We start from the raw sequence: 8444 nt of genomic DNA, 5'->3' as shown, positions 1-8444 counted from the left end.
CCAAAGTCACAGGACTGGNGCAGATTCTCAAAGGAATGAAGGGAAAGGGACCGAAGGAAGCTCAGGCAGCAGCAAAGAGGACCACACACCACCGCAGACCCCAATCGGGGCTGCCCAGCCACCTGCCCGACTCGCGGGGAGGCCCCCAACAAGCCGGAACCAGATGCTGAGAATCCTTGACCTCACGGCAGCATCTGAGGAGCCTGCAAAGCTGTTTGTGCACCACGTTCGGCAGAAGACCTTACTTGTCGATATGTGAGGGGTGCCTGGGTGGCTCAGTTGGTTAACCCTCCTCCCTCTTGGTTTCTGCTCAGATCATTATCTCAAGGTTCATGGGTTCGGGCCCCTGCATCGGGCTCCGTGCTGCCAGTGTGGGGCCTGTTTGGGATTCTCTTTCTCTCCCTCTCTCTCTGTCTCTCTGTCTCTGTCTCTCTTTCTTTCTCTTTCTCAAAATAAATAAACTTTTAAAAAAATGTGAAATGCCCAAAGGTGTGATCTTACAGAAAGTTTTTTGAAAAGAAAACATAACTTGTAGGAGGAAAATGTTTTATTCAGGTGATATAGCATACAGCATTGTGGCTCCACAAAAAATAATACATTTTTGATATGCAGCGATAGTCTATTATCCCTAAAAAGAAGACTAAAATCACAGTGCTCAAAGGAAATATCTTAGTATCTGTGAATACAAGTTGCAGTGAAAATACACGTAAATCTATAACCCAAATTCTATGTTCATCCGTGTGGTCTTGGGTAGGGGGGTATAAAACTTTCACCTGTGCTCAGCTGTGTGTTGCCATCCTCTGCCACTAGAGGGTAGCATGACCCACTATTTTACCTCTTTTTTTCCAGCTTTCCAAGTATCAATAAAACCAATGTGTTAGATTCACAGGGAAAAGCGTGTATAATGTTGTATATTGTACACATTGTAGATAACGTATAACATTATACATTATGTAAAATATAATCAGGTAATATATTGCATAGATAATATTGCACTTTGGAAGAAAGTGAAGAATGTATCCGATGTGCAGCTAAAGAAGTCTCACTGGAGCACAAAGAATTCAATTGGAAATCACAGGCTTAAATTAAAAGAAGGGGAGCAGTCCGGCTTAATGGTAAGGGAAGAATAGCTGTATGAGAGCCTTCCCACCAGAAAGTTCCAGAAAGGACTTGGACCATCTAAAAGGCGGAGTGGCCACTGACAGGCTTGTGGGGAACAAATGGGACAGGATGTACAGAGTCAGTGGCCGACGAATCTGGGTGACGCCAAATCCAAATCAGAAACTAGGAAGCCATGACGCACAAAACCAGAGGCCAGAGAACCCAGATGACACAAAAGGAGAGCCCTGGGGTCTTCTGGAGAGTTCCAAGCTGCAGGCAAAATCAGGTCAAGAGCCCAGGGTTATAAACAGCAGCAAATGGAAGCTCCAAATAGCTTGGGGGGAAGGGGAGGGTCACACATTTGGAATCTCAAAAATGTGACTTTAAATCCATTTCCAAAATAAGACTGGGAGTGGCAGGAGAGAGTTTGGAGTTGCAGCCTGTTCAGATGCTCTGCAACATAAAACCCTGAATGTTTGGGGAGAATTAAGCCAGAAAACCTCCCAGTCAGCTTCTAACATCTGCCTCTGGGGTGAGAGCAAAAGTACGGGAAATGAAGAGCCATCCCAGATCTTGAGATCTGGGCTTGAAGGACAGATTCCCCGTGTGCTTAGGAACATCCCTTTGCTGCCGTCAGCGCTAAAGTGACCTTCTGCGCAGATCATGAGAAACATCCACATCGTGCTTTTTGAAGTCATTTCATTTAATCCCCGTAAAAGACTTATGGAGAGGTGTTAAATATCATACCTATTGTACCAATCAAGGAACAGAGTCCGAGAGCTTAAACCCTTGCCCAAGGTCATGATAGTGAGCACTGGCACCAGGACTTGAACGTGAAAGTCTTCTCACTCCAGAATTGCCTGTTCTTTCTGTTACATTTGCTGCCGCCAAAGACAAGTATTTCTCCAAGAGCCAAGAGGTGAATAAGAAGTCAAGCTATGGGGTGCCTGGGAGGCACAGTCAGTTAAGCATCTGACTCTTGATTTTGGCTCAGATCATGATCTCACGGTTGTGAGACAGAACCCCACGCTGGGCAACGTGCTGACAGCACAGAGCCTGCTTGGGATTCTGTCTCTGCCCCTCCCCTGCTCAAGCTCTCTGTCTCTCAAAATAAATAAAATAAACTTTAAAAAGAAAGCAAGCAAGCTACGCTGAGAACAAGAGATTTGTATTTATTAAGGAGAAAAAGAAGCAAACCTAAGCAATGGCTATTTTTCCCAAAGGCTGATGGGGAGCCAGAGGTCCTGGAGAGGAAAAGAACAGAAATAAGGAAGGAAGGAAAATATTGGATTCAGGAGACAGGAAGAAAGGGGAAGATGAGCACCAGACTCAAAAGTGTCCCTCCAAAGCAGGGACACAGGATGCCTGTCACACGTGGTGGCCAAAAGTTCTGGGGGACGTTTTGCTTGGCCAAGTAATGGAACCGAGAAAAATGCCTGGGACCTAGTGAGGGCTCAGTAAATAGTTGTGGGATGAATGCATTTGTTATGCAAGAGAAAAGAGCTCCCTGTGTATCTAAACTTCCGTGAGTCCGGTTTTCTATTCCCTGCAGCTGAATGTCATCTTGATGGACACAGAGACGCACAGACGACGTGTCAGGGGATCTCAAGGTGGGAGGGATGAGTTGGCAAAGGAGGGGGTCAGGAAAGGCTTCACATAGGAGGTGGTGGCCTCTGGGTTGGGACCGAAAAGCCTTTCAGGATCAATAGGGAGAGACGGGTGGGGAAGGCAGTAGCACGACCAGAGGCAAAGGCAGGAACAGGAAATGGCCGGGAAGAGTATGCTGTCCCTGCAAGTTCAGAAACCAAACCCAAACCCGACTGAGTTTGGTATTTTACGTGTTTATTTTATTTATCATCCCGAGGAGGATATTTTACTTCTGTGACTGGGAAGCCTAAGTGCTGACCCCTCCGGATCTGTCTGGATGGCAGGGACAGAAATGACATCAGCAGGTGTTTGTCTCCTGTCTTTTTAAGTCCTTTCCTTTCTGGCTGTGTTCCTGGAGAGCTCTCTTTGGGCACCGGACAAGATGGCCAGGCACACGGACAGACTCAACTTCTCCCAACTTAGAAACCTCTGCAGAGAGGGGGGTCTGGGCTCTTGCCACGCACCTATCACACCTCAGTAAGAGCGCCATGGGCCTCGCCTGGGTCATTCCTGATCAATGCGGCACCGACCGGGAATGTGAAAGGAGCCATTTCTCCCAAAGTTCAGCCTGGGCAGGACCCCACCTGCAATGTCCCACCACGTGCAGGAAGAAGGCAGATTTATTGATTGGTTTAAAGGCAAAGGACTGCCACGGGGGTAGCGCGTTCCAGAAACTGAACAGAGACAAAGAAGTTTATTACTTTGAGAGAGAGAGCATGAGCAAACGGAGGAGGGGCAGAGAGAGGGAGACACAGAATCTGAAGCAGGCTCCAGGCTCTGAGCTGGCAGCACAGAGCCGGACGCAGGGCTCAAACTCACTGTGAGACATTGCCCTGAGCCGAAGTCAGATGCTCAACCGACTGAGCCACCCAGGCGCCCCCAGACAAAAAGTTGAGAACCTCCAAATCAGGTCTCTGTCCTGAGCTGCACAAAGCTCTGTCCTTTGCCTAATGACCGACCGCAGGTGGGGAGTCTCTGCCCTGAAAGGTCTCCAGCTGCTCGGAGAGTTCTACTGGTGATGCCTTAGTCCAGGGAGGGGCTACCGGCAATTGGCAATTCCGGAGGCCAGGCCCCCAGGGCAGGGTTCCCCAAGGCTCCCGGGAAGATGAAGAATGGCAGGGGCCTCTAACCAGCATACGGACGGTCATGCTTCCCAAGCTACATTTGATTCCATTTCAGCCCAGAGATAAGGAAACCAGCCCGAGATTTGCTGCTTTGCCCAGCTCCCCTGCTACTCTTTCCTTCAATGAGATTGAGAAAGAGACAGAGAGAGAGAGAGAGCTGTGTCTGGAACAGTAGGAAGATGGTCATGCTGCCAACAGGAAGGCAGATGAAGGAAGAAGAAAAGATAAATGTGACAGGAACTTCTCGGAGGTGTCACCTCCCCTGGAGGGTCACCAGTATGGCAGGCCCTGCCTTACTTCAGTTCTTCACAGTGTCAGGCAGGCAGGGAAGGCAGGTGCCTCAGATCAGGTGACCCAGAGACACATGCTCAAGAACAAATTTGTGCCCTGCTGCTCCCCAATCTACTGGGACCCAAACAAGCCACCTATTAAGGCCTGTGATCACTGTGGGTTTTGTCTCCCCACCATCTTCCGGTTCCTTGGGGAACGCACCCCTCACCCCCTGTGGTCCCCTTGGGGCTGTCACACATGGCAGGACACCACAGATGGGGCCCTGCTCAGGCGGCCCTTGCGCAAAGGTTCCTCCTTTCAGATTTCCTTCTGTGCTGTATCAATCAGGAATGGCCCAGGCAAGGGCAAGGTGCTCTCGTCAAGGCCTGATATATGCATATTAAGAGTCCTGGGGCGCCTGGGTGGCTCAGTCGGTTAAGTGTTCGACTTCGGCTCAGGTCAATGTCTCACGGTGAGTTTGAGTCCTGCATCGGGCTCTGTGCTGCCAGCTTAGAGCCTGGAGCCGGCTTCAGGTTCTGTGTCTCCCTCTCTCTGCCCCTCCCCCACTGTGCGTGTGTGTGTGTGCGCGTGTGTGTGTGTGTGTGCGCGCGCGCGCTGTCTCTCTCACTCTCTCTCTCTGAAAAACAAATCAACGTAAAAGTCTCAAGGGGTGCCTGAGTGGTTCAGTTGGTTAAGCAACCAGCTCTTGGTCTCGGCTCAGGTCATGATCTCATGGTTCATGGGATCAAGCCCCGTATGAGGCATCATGCTGACAGCAGGGAGCCTGCTTGAGATTCCCTCTCTACCTCTTTCTCTACCCCTTCCTGTCCTTCAAATAAACAAACTTAAAAAAAAAAAAAAAGAGTCTCAAGAAAGGCAACTTCTAACTTAGATCTGAAAGCCTCACAGTGTCAGGGATAGCGTGTGTACAATGGCCTTTGTTCTATGCTCGTTGCCTCATGCTTGCAAGATAGCTGCTGAACATCCAGACATCGCATTTGCTTCCAGGGAAATCATTACTTGCTTTCCAGCTGTTTTGCCTCTCTTAGTAGGAGAATGAAAGCTTTCTTGAAACCCACCAGAGGACTTCTATGTGACCATTCATGCCACCAGACTGCTTCACCAACCCCTTCTGGTTGCAACAGAGCAGAGGAAATGAGAATACAACCCCTCCAGTCTCTAGGGTAGATAAGGAAAAGGAGAAAGATGTTAATAATGGCCGTTAGGTCAACCTGGGAAGAGTATCGGCCCTGCTGCTCCTTGGGGCCCTAGTCACAGTAGTATCTTTCATTATAGTTTGTCACACGCCAAGCCCTGAACCCCTCTGGGAAGGGGCTGAGATCTCAGTGACTGTACACTGACAGGCCCCAGCACATAACACTTCTGAAAAATACGTGCTCAGTGAATGTGTGTGTCTCTTCCCGCTCCAGCTCTGGGGGCCTCCTGGCAGGCAGAGCAGATGTGTGGCTGCACCGGGGTAATTAAACGTGCGTCCTTCTTTGATCTCTGAGTAATCCTGTTTGTGATTCAGAGTGGAAAGATACCGGGACAGGTGTGTCCCTGTGCCTTGTCTAATCATCAGAAAGGGTTAAATCATTTCTATTTCAGGTCTCCTATGATCAAAAATGGTTCCTTGGCAAGGAGTGTCTATTTGGTGCCTTAAAGGCAAGCAATCGTGGGAATTAAGAATCCACGCTCTCTCTGACTATCCCCTTGATACAGTTAGAATAAAAGCAGCAGTGACATTGACAATGACCCAGATGTTGAAGAAACCTTGGATTAAGCCACAGAGGCCCTTGCCTCCAAATCCTATAATATTGCATTAACACGGGCTCAACCTGCAGAATTGGATTTAAATCCAGCCCTTGAATGCCCCCCCTGCCTCTCCCCTTCCCCACACGTAATCTCATTTTGTCCTCAGAGTGTTGAAAATAATGGTAAGGCAGCTGCCATGGAAAGTAGCTGTGTGAGCATTTTTTACATTAGAAAAGCTCTTCATAAAGTAAAAGTGCTTTAAGTCCTGCAGCCTCTTCCTCTCCATTCCTCCTGCCTAGATAATACAGGTGGTATTAGCTCCCAGCTCCCAGCTTCTGTGGCCCTGCCGTGATAAAGGGCCTGCGGCAGCCACGCTGCCTCTCCCTGAGCACAGCACAGCACAAGGGCATTTGTGTGTGTGGGGTTGTTGGAGCCAGGTCTCCACAGAAGCACAGAAACACAGACCTGGAGGGAGTCAAGACAGAGACATCTTTATGACCTGAACCCTCTCCTCCACCTCTACTCATACATGTCATTAAAATAAGTAGTAATAGGGGCGCCTGGGTGGCTCGGTCGGTTAAACATCCGACTTCAGCTCAGGTCATGATCTCGCAGTTCAAGCCTCGCATTGGGCTCTCTGCTGTCAGCACCGGGCCCGCTTCAGATCCTCTGTTTCCCTCTCTGCCCCTCCCCCGCTTGTACTCCTTTCTCTCTCTCTCTAAAAATAAATTTGAAAATTTAAATAAATAAATAAAATAATAATAATAGCAATTACCATTTATTGAGCATTCAAGATATGCTAGGAGCGTTGCATTCATGGTCTCATTCAATCCTCTTGAACTCCCTAAAGGCTTGGGACTATCATTACCCCCATTTTCCAGAGAAGGGAATGGAGGCTCAAAAATGTTAAGTCACTTACCCAGGACCCCACAGCTAGCAGGAGGGAGATTCTGCTCTCAGACACAGGCAAAAACCCCGTGCCACCCGGGCCCCCTCTATGTTAGTGTTGGACTGAGGTTCTCAGCCAAGGTCAGTGGGACTTTGGGGACCCCGGCCCAGATCGATCAGGTCTGAATGTCTGGGTTTGGGGCCAGGCAGCAAAAATCCGGGATTTTACCTCCCAGCTGCAGGCGAAGTGGGAAAGGAACCTTTTTGTGGCCAGACCTCCAGAGTCACACATTTGGGCACAACACCTGATTGGCTATTTGATTTTCAGATGTGATCAACCCACCTGCCAACCTCATGAAGAGAGGAGCCACAGCATCTATAAGACAACACAGACAGATCTGGGCGAGATCCAAGGTCCTGTGGCTGGTCCCTTTACCTACTGATTAGTCTATTCACTCAGTAAATATCCAATAAATAAGTACATATTACCCGCAAGGCTGTCAAGTGGAGAAGGAAGAAGATAAAAGATTCCTTCCATCCGGAAGAATTCTCTCATAGTTCTCTGCCTTCAGTCATGGATGATCTAACTGAGGAGAGCAGCTGGCACGAGAGAAACAACAGCCACACACATATCCAGTGCCTGATGAACAGTCCAGACCGGGAAGTTTTCAAAAGCTCTAACAAGGAGTGATCCCCAAGGTCAAGAGGCTTCATGCAAGAGGAGGGACCTGAGCAAGCTTCACCGGGCTGCTGAACCCAGTATGCACAGGAGAATCCATCCCATATGAGTTCATCCTAGATTCTGTGACCCAGGACCCACCATGGGCAGAAGGGCACTGATGGGGGCAGGAACACCCAATAAAATAGGCTAAGAGTCCTGGGCAGGTAGGTGATAGCAAAGCACAGGTCATCTCCTGCTCCATCAGAATCCTCAGTAGAAGTAAAGATCCAGTCTTACATGATAAACCGGAATGGCCGTACCTTTCTCCCAGAGCCACTGGGAAATCAACCATTACAATGACCACCAGCTCCACCACCATTGATGGAGCACCTTCCACAGGCTAGGTGCACCCATTCACCACTTCACCCACTTTCTGATCTCCATGAATCCACCCAAAGATGATGGGAAAGTGCCCATTATTATATCCCATTTTCCAGAGAAGGAAACTGAGCTTCAGAGAGTCTAAGCAATTCTGTCAAGGTCATATAACCCATCAGTAACCCAGTGGACTCAAGCCAAGACCCATTGATTCCAAAACACATACCCCCCTGGGGTGCCTGGGTGGCTCAGTCAGTTAAGCACCCGACTCTTGATTTCAACCCAGGTCATGATCCCAGGTTCATGGAATCAAGGCCCATGTTGCCTGCTTAGGATTCTCTCTGTCCCTCTTCCACGCACAAGTTCTCCCCCATCCTCTGTCTCTCAAAACAAAACAAAGACCAAAAAAAAAAAAAAAAAAAGACAAAACTCATACCCCGAACCAAGATACACCACACAGGAGGAGTAACCTGAAGTCAGAGACCACCAAGGGATCCGTGGATAGCATTCAGGGCTCTGTGAACTTGGCTGGGGGGAAAAACTATACCTTTATTTGGTGGCATACTGGGGTCGAGGGCAGGGTCAATAGGAATCTTTGGCCCCTGGAGGGATGTATGTTC

This window comes from Crocuta crocuta, unplaced genomic scaffold (assembly GCF_008692635.1).
Source record: "Crocuta crocuta isolate KB4526 unplaced genomic scaffold, BGI_CrCroc_1.0 scaffold229, whole genome shotgun sequence".
In the NCBI taxonomy this organism is placed as follows: Eukaryota; Metazoa; Chordata; class Mammalia; order Carnivora; family Hyaenidae; genus Crocuta; species Crocuta crocuta.
The sequence above is the reverse complement of the archived record's forward strand: the minus strand, read 5'-3'. Positions refer to the sequence as shown.